Here is a 15,590-nt window from a genome sequence, read left to right as displayed (position 1 = left end):
TAAGAAAATTTTCTAATTAGTTTCAAATTTTAAAAATATTTTAATTTTGTGTAATTTATATTTTACTATAATATAATATTTTATAAAATATAATAACTAGAAACTTGTTACTGTATTGTATTTTTAAATAATAATCACAACATTTTGATAAATTTTAATGGTAACTTCTAAAAAATTAATTGATATTTAATTGTATTATTTAAAAGTAATATATAATTATTCTTTGAAAAACAAAAAAAATACAACAAAACCAAAATCAAAATCTAAAAACCAAAACCAAAAGCTGAAAATTAAAAAAAAAACCTTGAAAATCAAAAACGAAAAACTAATAAACAATCATCACCTGAGTTTATCAGTGACAACCTGGCTAGCCCTTAAAAGTATGGATACTGGTAATTATCTCATGCCGTCTACGACTTCTATAAAGTATAAAAAATTGACGATGAAGATATACGTGCCTAAGTAACTAAATATAATCCATGAAAAAAAATTACATCATCTAGGTTAGGTTGTAACTGATTATTTTAAAAAGGAATATTCTGAATAACAGGAATAATTATTTGTGGAGTAGAAAATGAAATGATGAATGAAATAAAAATTGAAATTATTAATGGAATAGTGAATTACATTTTTTTCATTCACAAAATCTATAATGCAGAGTATATATATATATATATTTTATATCAGAAATAATGTTAAAATATTTTTTAATTCTATTTTATTTATAAAATTATATTTGTATAATTTTTTTTAAAATATATTTAGTTTACTTTATAAATAAAAGAATTGTTTTGGTTGCAAAGTATATTCTGCATTTTCTTGTGTGAAAGTAATATTTAATGGGAAATTGCCTAAACGTGATGATAAAAATAATTAAGATAAACATGAAAAATGATATTAGAAATGTGGTATTTTAGGCAATTTCTCTAGTTAAAACTGCAACCTATTTAAAAATCTGATAATTTTAAATTATAATTTTAATTATGTAAAATTTACATGATGTAGTTTAATCAGTATTGTATTGGTTTAAAATATTTTATATTTTCTATCAAACAAAATATATTGATATATATTTTATAATTTTATAATTAAAATTCAAAATTTAACAAAGATGGTTATATGATAATCACAATAGAATAGTTCAATTAATTAACCCATATGCATTATTTTTTATAAACTAATATATTTCATCTAGTTTATAAACATAACAACATCAACTATAACCGGAATCATTATATGAATAAATAGCATATTTGTTCAAAAAAAAAAGAAGCATATCTAAACTATTAAGACTGAAGTACACTTTGTATATAGTCCTGACTTTTCCACAAAAATTACCACTCTATGCCACTAGAGTTAAAACTCAGCGTATTTATTTATTTAGTAAAACCAAGACCATCGTTTTCTGTATTAGTAAACCATCCAATTATAATTAACATCACTAGATTTTGACCCACGCTTAAAAGCGCGGGATTTTTTTTATTGATAAAATTATTGTTTGTTAGTTCACTAATATGTTTAAAGCTATGCATTCGGTTTCGATTCAGTTATTTTTAAGGTTTTAGTTCGGTTTCGATTCGATTTTTGATTTTTGATTTTTTTTATTCAAGAAATATAGGAACTGTTTAGTTATTTATAAGTTTGAGTTTGGTTTCAGTTTAGTTGTTTTGGTTTTTATTTTGTTTTAGATACCAATTTTAAAAACCTGTTAAAATCTTGAGTTCAATTCGGTTCTGGTTTGGTTCTCGCTTTAACCATAATCTTAAATAATTCAGGTAAAAGTCATATTTTTATTTTTGGATGAAATATCAGATAATTCAGATAAATTTAAATATTTCTTATAAGAATATTTGAGTGATTCAGTTTTTTTCAGTATTAATAATTCACATTTTTATTCACATTTTTGAGTGATTCACATTTTTCAGTATTAAGAATATCTATACTATTTAACAGATGAAAGCATTTGTGATTGTTATAGCGGTTTTGCACCTTGCGTGGATGTGAAGTATTAACGAACCTATATTGTTTGAACCATTTTATTAAGGGAAATTAGTTGAACCATTTTGTAAACATATTAGGTAGACAAAATTTTACTGACCATATATTTTATACACTATTATATGTATTTATTATTTTCAGGATTTAGAGTTTAGGATTATCCTTCTACATATATACACATTTAGGGACACTGCTCTAAGGTTGACAAATATATAACTGTAAATCATTTTAATATAAACTCCATGGATTATATACAAATACAAAAAAATAATATTGTTAAACTTGTGTATTCAGTAGGTCTGATATGTGTATTTTTAGCTTTACCAGTCAAAACCATGTGAAGTCGTGAACCATAAATTGTTAAAACCGTAAGTAAATATTTTCTGATTGCATAGTCTATATGTCATGTGTTTAAATAATGATAGTCCACTCGTGAATCTCACAATGTTTTGTTTACATGAAAGAAATGAGTATTATTTATTATTAATTAATATATAGCTAATTATCTTTTAGGCTATATTGTAGATATGATCGGCAAATATATAAGTATCACGGATGGCTTTTTGATTCATGTCACAAAAATTTAAAATATTTTATTTAAGGCAAATCTTAGAAAATTTAGGAAATCTTGTTATATCACCTATTAAATTGATTAAATCATTGTTAAAGAAATATATGGTAATATATTGTTAGTATAAATTTAAGATATGACCAAAATATTAATAGTCTAGTGAAAGGGTCTAACAACCTTGTATAAGTAGATTTTTTCAGAATGATTATATTTTAATAGAATAGATACCACTATCCTACCAATCATTTAAAATAGTTACTAACAGATATAATTGAAAAAACAGTAGTAAACCAGAACATTACAAAACCATCTTAATCATCGTTATTGTCATTCTAAATTCTAAAACATACAACATCGAATTCAATTGTGATACTACCTTAGTTCATCTCTTTGTCTACTGAATCTATAGAGTCAATAGAGACACTCCTACATAGCTTTCCAGAATTACACTTAAACATCTAATATCGGTTTAGATAATTTTCTGGTTTATGTTGGTATGCAGAATCAAAACCCCAATTTTGATCGCTACAACTCCATGTCATTGTCGAGTCAATTAATCCTGACAATATCAATGTGTAGATCATAAGTTATATCATTATTAATAACCAAAGTTAACTTAAACAAATCGATAATATACTAAACGAATATACTTGCCCAAATTTATTCCTATTTTTAAGCATTCTCCATAACAATAGCGATGTCAATCAAATACGAAAAGATTGTTAAGTTATTGTAATCTTGTCAATCACGTTTAGTGTCGACTCATTAAATATCTACAACCCTGTGATTATGGTAACTCCATAACAAGCAAAACAATTTTGGGAACAAAATCGATCCGTATATTCTCTATTAATGATAAAAAAAAAATCACAACTACCAACATCTTAATTGGTTTTGTGGCGTTAACCCTAAATTTACTCACTACCTATATATATATATATATATATATATATATATATATATATATATATATATATATATATATATATATCTCTTTCCCCATTACGTGAAAACCAAATCATTCGACTCAATTCCTCTAAAAATGTCGACCCTTGCTACTTTTCATCCTCTCACAAAACTCAGACCATTCAAAAATAAGTGGCGAGTTCAAGTTAAGTGCTTACATTCCTGGAGGCAGAACACACTTTTTGGAGATACCTTTGAGATGGTTTTAGCAGACCAATGGGTAAATTATCATTTCTATATGTTTTTTATATTGAGAGTTACTGCTTTAACTATCTAAATTAGTATTACCAATGTTTTTTTGTTAGGGAAACAAAATCCGTGGAGGCAGAACATACCTTTTGGAGATACCTTTGAGATGGTTTTAGCAGACCAATGGGTAAATTATTATTTCTATATGTTTGTTATATTGAGGGTTACTGCTTTAACTATCTAAACTAATATTACCAATTTTTTTTGTTAGGGAAACAAAATCCAGGCCTCTTGCAAAAGAACACACATGGCCAAAGTTCAACGTGCAATACCATTAGAAAAATGGGGAGTCATTGAAAATGTACAAATGAATCCAGCTGGTGGCAAATATCGAACAACACGCCATCCATACAAGATGGGTATCTCAGATGAAACTGTGATAAGAGGGTCGGATTTAGCTGATGATCGTATCTTTCTGTCTCTGTCCAATTATGAATCAATTGAAAAAACAGACAAAAAGAGGCTGTTTACCTTATAGGTACTATGTTTATCTATTACAATCTTTTTTATCTTGAAACAGTTTTGTTGTCCGACAACATTTTATAAATGGGGAAAATATAAATTACTCTGTTTTTAACAGATTGTGATAGGGAGAGTTCATGACCTTGGGGATATCATTACCGTCAAGGCACAAGGAGAAGACAGAAAAATGGTCGAATTTCGTTTAGTTGATTCACAGTATGTTCTGATTTCCTCAATTTTAGACATTACTTTTCTGTTTTAAAAAAAGTCTTACTAATCTATAACTTAACAGAGGAAACGATCTTGCATGTTGTCTTTGGGGAACTTATGCTGAGCAATTAGAAGCTTTTATTGAGAAATGTGATGATCGAACTTTTGTTTGTTTGATACGGTTTGCCAATTTGAGCTTCTTTAGAGGTATTTTACTTTAAACTTTATGATTATTTCATATCATTTACTCCATATGTTTTTAAATTAAAACTTTGTCTGTACTAGGAGAGGTACAAATCACAAACGCCTTTGATGCATCACGCCTGTACCTCAATCCAACAGAACCAGAAGTTTTAAAGTTAACTGAAAGGTATATTCCTATTTGTTTTTATTTTATATTGTTTACACTAACGTGTTACTGATTGATGCTTATGATTCATCATTTTGTAGTCTGTCAGCTGATCATTTACAACTAGCTACGGTTGAGAAATCTACTGGAAAGAAAGATGGTAAACGCATTCAATATGATTGGAATGATGCAGAGATCAAGCTGATTTCAGAAATCATTGATGCAACTCAGGTAATCACTTAATGGTTTGTTCATTGAATTCTCTGTCTAAATTTGATTTTCTGAGATTGTTTATTGCATTTAAGTTTGACATCACTTTCTTGGTCCAACAAAAACACTTATATGCAGGTGGAGATTTGTAAAATCATATGCACGATTGAAGCAATAGACACTGATTGGGCATGGTTTTACTTTGGGAGTAAACGTCACAGCAAAAAAGTCAATAAGCTCCCAAATATTGATTATGAACAGATGACGAGAATTGACAATCCAAAGTTCCATTGTGAAATTTGTAATGCTAATGTGACTAATGTTTCCCCCAAGTAAGTGTTTACAATCGAATTACATGTGTTACGTTTTTAATTTTTTATATATCATACATTTTGCCAATCGCTTTTCTGTGATTTATAAGGTTCAAACTCCATGTGGTCGTGAAAGATGACACATAGACATGTAGGCTAATGTTACTAGGCTCTGTTGCAACATCCATTGTTGGTGTTGAGGCTGATGATCTATGAGATGGCTCTTATGCAGAGGTATTTTTTGATATATATTTTTTAGCATATCACGTTAGTGCAATTTAAAACTAACAAATGGTTTCAAAACTTTAATAGATAGAAGATCCAGAGATACTACCAGAACCTATCCGTAATTTGGTGAGAAAGTCCTTCTGTTTTGGGGTGTCTATCAACTCTGAAAATGTCACAAGTGGATCAGACACCTTGGTTTTAGAAGTTTGTTCTGGAGATAAGGTTCTAAGCATTGAAAGTGGTTCTGAGGCAATTTAGGAAATGGTAACAACTTCTTCTACAATGTCATCTGGTGTTGTAAGTTAAAAAAAAACTTGTATTTGTGATTATCTTACAATTCTTCTTATTTTCTTAGCTTATTTTTTAAAACCAAATCGCAACTTCTACGGTTTTAGGTGTTGCCGTTGGATTCAAGTTCATCTGAAGATCCTAAAACTCCATATTCAAAACGCAAAGAAGATGATGCTGATCTACCTGACCTAACATCCACTTCCAAGAAACTATGCACCAAAGTGATCAAACAGGAAAATGCAAAAACCGATTAAGCTGTTTGGATAGAAAAACGTTTGCTCCTTTCAATATTTTTAATATGTTCTTTTACTTTTAATGTTTTACAGTGATTTCTATTGTTTTCTATTATGACTTAGTTGATTTCTAACTATCTAATTTTAAGGATATAATATACCAAGAACATACCTGTCTCAGCTTTGATATTCGCCGAATCTGTTACGCTATCACCTTTGCATATTAATGTCCTTCTTATCACATCTCTTTATAATCTCCAACAACATGATTGCTTATCAAAGAAATCAAAACAATTCTTAGTTATATCAACCATTTATATTGGCACCATTTTATTAGAGAACTATAATAACTGATTGTAATAATTATATATTTTATCTATTCTGAATGGATACAACAATCAATTAAAACAGCCGGAAATATATAACTAAATTCGTAAATATACTTCATTACTTAAACGATTTTCCTAAATTTGAGCCAACAATATATTGCCAATCTTAAATTTGGGACCAAGAATATGAGTTTACCTCAAAAGAGTTTATTGTCATCCTGACAACGCCTCTTTCTTACGCAAGATTTTTCTCATCCTTTTCGTCATAGAGAGCACTCTCACGCACATCGTTTTCCTCATATGATGAACCGGAAAAGAGGAAATGTAGGACTGGGAGTTGACACTGCAAAAAAAAAAAAACGAACACAAACCTTCAATGAGATCCCTAACCTTGAAGAGAATCATAGTTGTTCTAAATCTATCTCAAATCAGGATATTCCATTAAGTTCTATTTATTTTCGACTGTTGGAAACCATAGAAGGTCACCAAGTTCCAAGCTACACAATTCCACCATATCAACAAATAAGCATTCTTTCACCACAAACACCAAAGAATTTGAGAAGATTAGTCCTTGGTAAGTCATTCACCTAAAATAACTTTTTTCCTATATAAAGAAAATACACACTGTCCTTTGTCAAAAACTGGTTTGTTGGATTTGATTATCTTTGCAAGGTCTCGATTTAATCAAAGACAGACTGCCATATGCCCCCACGCCCAGCAGTTGCTTAACCTCAATAACAAGTAAGTTTTGTTTAGATTTTTTATTTACATTTGGTCTCACCTGTTCAAACAAATACTCATTTCAATGGTCTTGCATTGGAAATAAACAGAGGATCTAAATGAGAGGAGCTTCAAATCAATCAAATCCAAGGGAGGCCATAAACTCAAAAGTTCATGGAATGTCCTAAAAGACATTACTAATATATCACATTTGCCAAATAAAAGAACACCAAAACTAGCACGTACATTCAATGCATCAACTCAGACCATAGAAGAAGATGATGAATTGGTGGGAAATGATTTGTTCGGAGGTAGCAACATTTTTAGGTGTTTTCTTTGTAATGGTGTAATTTAATCGTTTTGGACATTATATGATTAATTAATTGTTTTACATACATGGATAGTTGATGAGGATAATGATCAGGTTTTTGAATGTTCTTCCCAAGAGAATACTGATACAGAAAATGAGGAATCTGACTTAGATGATCCTATAGTTTCTGAAGCAGAGGATGAGAGGATGATTATCACTAATAATGCGCCTAATTCAGAACGCCCTGATGAAATTGTAAAGGTTTCTAAACCATGTAAGTCATATGTTAATGAAAATGGTAACCACCCCAAATTTTTTTGATATACAAGAACACATATAAAGTTGCCTATATTTGAAAACAATTTAGATTATGTTTTCATTTTGAATTTTGCAGACTATTTAGATGAAGGTGATCCGGACTACAAATGTGGTCATTGTGGTGCTATCATGTGGTATGGAGAAAGACTCAACAAGCGGAGAAATGCAAAGAAACCTACATTTTCATTATGTTGTATGCAAGGTCAAGTCCAACTGCCTTTATTGAAAAAACCACCATCAGTTTTAAAAAAACTCTTGGAAGGAAATGAACCAAGAAGCAGACATTTCCAGAAACATATAAGACCTTACAATATGGTTTTTTCCTTCACTTCCCTTGGTGGAAGAGTTGAGAGGTCTTTCAAAAGGGTAGAGGCCCTGATATGTTTCAGCTACAAGGAGAAAATTATCATCTATTAGGTAATTTAACCTGACCTGATGGAAGTGACCCCAAGTTTGGACAGCTATACATAGTGGACACAGATAATGAAGTTGAAAACATATCTAAATGTTTAAGGTATAACAATAAACCTTCTGACCCGCTTTTTGACCCATTTTTCTAACTAACATGGCGGTTTTTAACTATATCTTACAGCTCTGGTAAACAAAACTTTGTGGACAAGAAAAATGATAATCTCAAGAAAGATATTATTGAGACATTGATGAAGATGTTGAATGAAGTCAATCCATATGTAAAAAAGTTTATATCAGCAAGAGACCGCTTTAACACAGATCCAGAAAATTCTTTTCATATGAGGATTGTTAGTGAGAGATCGAAGGATGGAATGACATATAACACACCCACGGCCTCAGAGGTTGATGCCTTGATTCCTGGTGATTTTAGTTTTGATATGGACAAAAGGGATATTGTTCTACAACAAAAATTAGGGAAACTGCTGAGGATAAACGAGATTCATGCTTCTTATCTTGCACTTCAATATCCTCTTTTGTTTACGTATGGAGAAGATGGATTCAGACTGGGTATTAAGAAAGGAGCAACTGAGAAGACAAAAAACACAAGAAGCCTAATATCAGTATGAGGCAATTCTTTGCCTTTCGACTACATGAACGTAAAAACGAGTCTCATGCTCTCCTACATTCTAGAAGGCTATTTCAGCAGTTTGTGGTGGATGCGTTCACAACAATTGAGTCTAATCGACTGCGATATTTGAAGTTAAACCAACCTTCTCTTCGATCTGATAGTTATGACTCCATTAAAGAGTCTGAGAATGTAGGCAAAGTGGATATGATGAGCAAGGAACAGAGTTTACATTACCAGCGTCATTTGTAGGGAGTCCTAGATATATGAAGAACAACTACTTGGATGCTATGACAATATGTAAGAATTTTGGATTTCCAGATCTTTTCGTCACTTTCACATGTAATCCCAAATGGCCAGAGATCACAAGATATGTTAAGGCAAGGAAGCTTAAGGCTGAAGACAGATCAGACATTATTTGTAGGATCTTCAAGATCAAACTTGATTCATTGATGGATTCTTTGACAAAGAAGAATATTCTGGGAGAGACACGCTCATGTAAGACAAACTCGACTGTGTTTTAGTTTGATTGTTCTTCCATACGTGTGAATTTTTTTAACAGATGACTAATTGTTTTTTTTTTTGCTTGGAACAGCTATGTACACAATTGAGTTCCAGAAACGTGGTTTACCACATGCTCACATTCTCCTATTCATGAAGAAGATAAAGGTTCCTACAACAGAAGATATTGACAACATCATTTATGCAGAGATTCCTAATAAAAAGGAAGAACCAAAACTTTATGAGGTCATTAAAGATATGATGATTCATGGCCCATGTGGACGAGCTAATACTAATTCTCCATGTATGGAGAATGGCCGTTGCTCTAAGTCATATCCTAAATCATTTGCTGAGAAGACCACTATCAATAAAGAAGGGTTTCCGGTTTACAGAAGGCGTCAACAGTCAGATAACTATGTTCTGAAGAATGGAGTGAAATGTGACAATCGATATGTCATTCCTTATAACTGGAAATTATCTCTTCTATACAGAGCTCATATTAACGTCGAGTGGTGCAACCAAGTTGGTTCTATAAAGTATTTATTCAAATACATCAATAAAGGACAGGATCGTGTCACAGTTGTTGTTGAACCCCCAGACAATATTGTTGCAAGTGAGTTAGGAGATGTTGAGCTTACTAAGGAAAAGCTTGACAAGAAAAGGAATGAACTCAAGGAATTCTTCGATTGCAGGTACTTAAACATTATGATTCTTTCCGGTTACCACTTACTCAAGTAAGCTTCGAATTTGATCTTTACCATTTTGTGTATGCAGATATGTTTCGACATGTGAAGGAACGTGGAGAGTCTTCAAATTTCCTATTGACTATTGATCTACTGCTGTTGAGAAGCTTAGTTTTCATCTCCCCGACAAGCAAGTTGTTACTTTCAAAGGGAAAGATAAATTGAAAGCAGTGGTCAGCCGGAAGCTCATTCAAAATACAATGTTCTTGGCTTGGTTTGAGTTGTGTAAAATTGATGATCTTGCAAGAACATTAACCTATGCTCAGATTCCAAACTACTTTACTTACGATAAAACGTCAAAGAAGTTCAAAAGACGGAAGCGGGGATTTGCTCTAGGCCGGATTAATTATGCTCCTAGGACCCAAGAAGCTGCTTATTTCTTGCGTGTATTATTGAATGTTGTCAAGGGACCCACCAGTTATGATGACATTAAAACATATCAAGGTGTTCTGTATCCGAGCTACAAAGATGCATGTTATGCTCGTGGGTTATTAGATGATGATCAGGAGTACATTGATGACATAGTAAGAAGAAGTTTTGAAAGCACAGCAAGTGAGCTACGGAAAGTGTTTGTTATGATGCTTATGAGTAACAATTTGTCTAAGCCAGAGACGGTATGGGAAAACACTTGGCAGTTTTTGTGAGAAGATATCGAGCACAACAGGAGAAGAAATTTTAACAGACCAGGTGTGCTTTTAATTTTTGCAGGAATCAATCTAGAATGCTACATGATATGACGTGTATTATAAACTAATTTACTGAGCTTTCCTGTCCTTTCCTTTTTCATTGTAGGTCTAATTCTGAGTGATGACGAGAAAAAGAAGTATGGTTTACTAGAGATAGAAAAAATATTGAAAAGAAATGGTACTTCTCTAACAAGGTTTGAATCTATGCCTAAATTACCAAGGACAAATAGCCAGGATTCTAATGTCTTGGTGTTAGACGAACGCAGCTATTTTCGTCCCTCTTTGTTAGAAACTCTTGCAAGAGATATTCAGAAGATGACTTGCGAGCAAAGAGAGATATATGAGCAGATACCATTGGCTGTTAATAAAGGAGATGGTGGAATGTTTTTTGTTAGTGGTTTTGGTGGAGCTGGCAAAACTTTCCTCTGGAAATTGCTTTCTGCAGCTATACGATCTCGAGGAGATATTGTTCTAAATGTGGCTTCAAGTGGCATCGCATCATTGTTGTTGCAAGGTGATCGGACAGCTCATTCCAGATTCGGTATTTCCCTAAATCCAGATGAGTTTTCCTCATGTACTATGAAGCACGGACCTGACCATGCTAATTTAGTGAAAGCATCATCACTTATTATATGGGACGAAGTACCTATGATGAGAAAGCATTGTTTTGAAGCATTGGATAGAAGTTTATCCGATATAGTGGGAAAACACGATACACAGCCATTTGGTGGAAAGGTTGTCGTTTTTGGTGGTGATTTTAGGCAGGTATTGCATGTTATGAATGGTGCTGGTAGAGCTGAAATTGTTGTGGCCTCACTGAACTCATCGTATCTTTGGGAACACTGCAAAGTGCTTAAGCTCACCAAAAATATGATATTGCTATCAGCTGGATTGTCAGCAGGCGAGTCAAAGGATCTTCAGGAATTTTCAGAGTGGATATTAAAAGTTGGTGATGGTAAACTTTCAGAGCCTAATGATGGTGAGGAAGAGATAGAAATCCCCTCTGAATTTTTGATTACCGACTCAAATGAAAATCCTATAGAAGCAATCAGCGAAGCGATATATGGCGATTCAACTTCACTACATGAAAACAAAGAGGCGAAATTTATTCAAGAGAGAGCTATCCTTTGTCCAACTAACGAGGATGTTAATAGAGTTAATGAATATATGTTGGATAAGCTACATGGTAAATTTTTTCTGAATCTTTTAATTTGCCATTTTATGTTTAGATGTTATTCTCCTAATATATGTTTTCCATTTCAGGTGAGGAAAAAATTTATAACAGTGCTGATAGCATTGATCCCTCTGATACAAGTTCTGTAAACAATGAAGCTCTTAGTCCTGATTTTCTTAACACGATTAAGGTTTCTGGTTTACCAAATCATAGTCTTAGACTAAAGGGAGAAACATAGTGCCTACTGATGGCTTAATGAATGGGACGAGACTGCAAGTCACTCAGCTAATGGATTTTATGGTTCAAGCTAGGATTATAACAGGAGAAAGGGTTGGGGAAATAGTTGATATTCCTAGATTGCTGATAACCCCATCAGACACCAGATTGCCTTTCAAAATGCGGAGACGGCAACTGCCTCTCGCTGTGGCTTTTGCAATAACAATCAACAAAAGTCAAGGACAATCGCTGTCTGAAGTAGGTCTTTATCTACCAAGACCTGTCTTTTCACATGGTCAGCTATATGTGGCTGTTTCTAGAGTCACTTCAAAAAAGGGATTGAAGATTTTGATTTTAGACGAAGATGGCAAACCTCAGAAAAAGACTATGAATGTAGTTTTCAAAGAAGTTTTCGACAACCTTTAAACAAATGTGAAAGAAGGTATGTGAATTTCTATCATTTTGATGTCTTATACGAGTGTGTTTGGATGAGTTCTTTAAAAAAAAAAAATATTTCTATGTGTTTTCTTGTGTACACCGTGGGGTCATGCGACATAATTTATTTCACTTATGTTCTTTGCAGATTTCAGGCCTTCACAATTGATATATGGTGGAAGAATGTTTATTTTTTCACAAAGATATTTTTTAGTTATATAAACAACATTAGTTTTGATTTCCAATAATTCTATTCAATAAGATTGTTATTCTTTTGATTTCGACAATTGTGAGAATTATTTGCTGTGATTTAAAACTATTTCCAAAAAATCTGTTGTTATATAAGTTAATCATTAACATAAACCCTTATATACATCACTGAAGCAAGTAAAAAACAAAAATCGAAACTTAAGCCATGGTTCTATAATCTAATTCCTTATTCTACACTGTCCTACTTTATCATCCTACGAAATACTTCCAATAGATAAGTAATTACTAACCTTAGAAAAAGACTCTTGTCCAGACAAGTTGGCATTTTTCTTTGCATCTTGATTACTGGTAGTGGTTCTCTCCACGTCCAATATACTGCAACACAAAAAAATTCAAAATCAGCATATGATCATAGTACTAAATGATGATCGAATGAATTTAAATAAGAATACATCCATTTAAGATTTACTACACGGTTAGTGTGCCTTCCCTTTGCTATGTGATGTTACAACATTTTCTTATCTCTCTCTCCTTCACCATGTCTCTGCCTGAGCTTTTCTATAGATCACTTATGTCCCCTGTCCCTTAGTTTCTCCCTGCAGAGTTGTTTGTCTATATTACAAAACAGTCTAGCTTTTGACAAAGCTCAGTCTAATCTACGATTGTTTAAAGCTCAAGATTTTTGATTTCTCCAATAAAAAATCTGGAAAAAAATTTTAAACAGAAAATCGTAGATTAGAATTACCTTAGGAAGTAATAAAGATCTCACATCGAGACCAGTCCTCGCAATAATTATTTGGAATCCGCGAACAAACCAAAGTTCAGCCTGATTCTTAACCAATATGTAAGGGGCTGAGGTTTTTTTCTTCATGATTTAACCGATTTAACGTTCTTGGTATTACACACCTCTGATGGATATTAACAAATCATAACACAGAATAAAGATTAGAACAACTAATCGTTTCAAAATCAAGTTCAACCTAAATATACAAAGTCGAACCTGTATCCCAAAATCTCCAGTAGTCATCAGTAGATCTAGACTCTGGCTCTCCTTTAAGTGAAAACTTCATAGCTGTTTGTGCACTTCTCGCCAGCAAAACGAACGGCAACGACAAAGAGATAGATTGAAGAAACAGAACTTTCTACGGGAACAAAAAAAAGACGTACAAGACATTTTTTCTGTTTTTTCCCGGAAATAATAGTTTTATGGGCTTCCTTGAATGTTTAAGGTCCAATATCATTTTTCTTAAATATGATTTTCCTATTTATAATTCATAACAAAAATGCCCAATTCAATTTATTTATTTCGGCTTGCTATATATAATTGCTATAGATTGTCTATAAAAATGTTTAGTTAATATTGTTCCTGTCTAAATATTTCTTTTAAGATACGTATCAAATATTTAAATATAAAGTTTTACTCACTACATTTATAGTATAATTTTATACAACACATATTTTCTCAACAAAATACTCTATTATTAAACATTTTAATGTCAAATGTTACCAAGTAAAATTTAAAAAGATACAATAAAAGAAGTATACAACCTGATAGTTAAGAAATGGACAGTACACAAAATTACAAAGATACACCAATGTCAGACAATAGATAATCTATGAAACACAATTATATTTTTACAATAAACAAAAACATTTAATTATATAGAATATACACCCGTCAAAGGCTAGTTTGTATTATTTCTATAGTTTTTAATCTAATTAAAAGTATGATCATCTAAATTGTAGTATTTTAAATTTATAAATACTAGTATAGATATTTTTATAACATTTGTTCAAAATTATAGTAAAATACATGATTTTATGTTTTTGTGTGTAAATACATGATTAAAACTGAATTAACATTAGTCATAATATGTTTAATAAAGAAAAGTCTAACTAATTATTTTAACAATAAAAATGTATAATCTGTACTATTATTTGAGAAGTGAATTTACTTACTTGTCACATTCTCCATGATTTTAGTTAATTTAATTACTTGTCATTATTTTCATGATTTTAGGATAAGTCATTAGTTTACTTAATATTATTTGTGTTTGATATTTATATATTTATCATGATATTTAAGATAGTTAATACACATTAAACTATTCTATTGATATATATACTATTATTTTAAAAAATATTTTTAATATATAATTATCATGATATTTATGACATTTAATTTTATCATGATATCTACTGGAAATCGTACGAGGGGTTGGAGATTTCAACATGAATGTTTGCTGTGGGGAGAAGAATGAAACTAGAAACTATCTTTTTTTAGCTTGTCCTTACATGGTTTGGATTCAAATGACAAGAAGACTTATACCGCCGTCGTGATTTCGTCGTAAAAGAGGGTTTACGAGGAATTAGCGAGGAAACACGTTTCATCGTTACTCGTTCGTCGTAACGCATATTTCCTCGCCAATTCGTCGTAACTTAGCGAGGAAAACGTTTCGTCGTAAAGATGAAGTACCATATTTCGTCGTAAAGACAACGTAAATATTTCACGTAATTTCCTCGTAAATACCTCGAAAGTAGTTCCTCGTAAACTACACGTATTTATCTCGAAAGTATTTCCTCGTAAAGTAAACGTAAATACCTCGAAAATAATACCTCGTAAAGTACTCGTTCAATCTTCCTCGTACACTTCCACGCAAATAAGTTGTAAATTAGCTACGAATTCACTTCGTTTTATTATTTTACAGAATTAAAAAAAATAATTAAAATTATTTAATTTATTAATAAAATTAAAATTTAAAAATAAAATCAATACGGAAATATTTTTGATATAAATAAGTTTTGAATTTATAAATACAACAACCGAAAAAAAA

The 15,590-nt window shown here is 31.4% G+C and overlaps 1 long non-coding RNA gene and 1 pseudogene across 5 annotated transcripts; one reads left to right on the top strand and one right to left on the bottom strand.

The window, feature by feature from the left end:
* Window positions 1-399: 399 nt before the first annotated feature.
* Window positions 400-13,944, bottom strand: LOC106313097. 5 transcript variants are annotated; one of them, XR_001264303.1, is made up of 7 exons: window positions 13,757-13,944; window positions 13,502-13,664; window positions 13,229-13,352; window positions 13,047-13,131; window positions 6,604-6,750; window positions 6,251-6,350; window positions 2,838-3,128 (listed from the first exon to the last, which is right to left on the bottom strand). It is a non-coding gene; the product is annotated as an uncharacterized LOC106313097 (long non-coding RNA). The 5 variants fall into 5 exon arrangements; XR_001264301.1 differs by lacking the exon at window positions 2,838-3,128 and adding exons at window positions 3,568-3,727; window positions 3,884-5,717 and having other exon boundaries at window positions 13,047-13,352; XR_001264302.1 differs by lacking the exon at window positions 2,838-3,128 and adding an exon at window positions 400-419 and having other exon boundaries at window positions 13,047-13,352.
* Window positions 8,422-12,579, top strand: LOC106313094 (annotated as a pseudogene).
* Window positions 13,945-15,590: the final 1,646 nt, after the last annotated feature.

Source organism: Brassica oleracea, chromosome C9 (genome assembly GCF_000695525.1).
Source record: "Brassica oleracea var. oleracea cultivar TO1000 chromosome C9, BOL, whole genome shotgun sequence".
NCBI classification, from domain to species: Eukaryota; Viridiplantae; Streptophyta; class Magnoliopsida; order Brassicales; family Brassicaceae; genus Brassica; species Brassica oleracea.
This window is presented reverse-complemented; position numbering and strand designations above follow the sequence as displayed.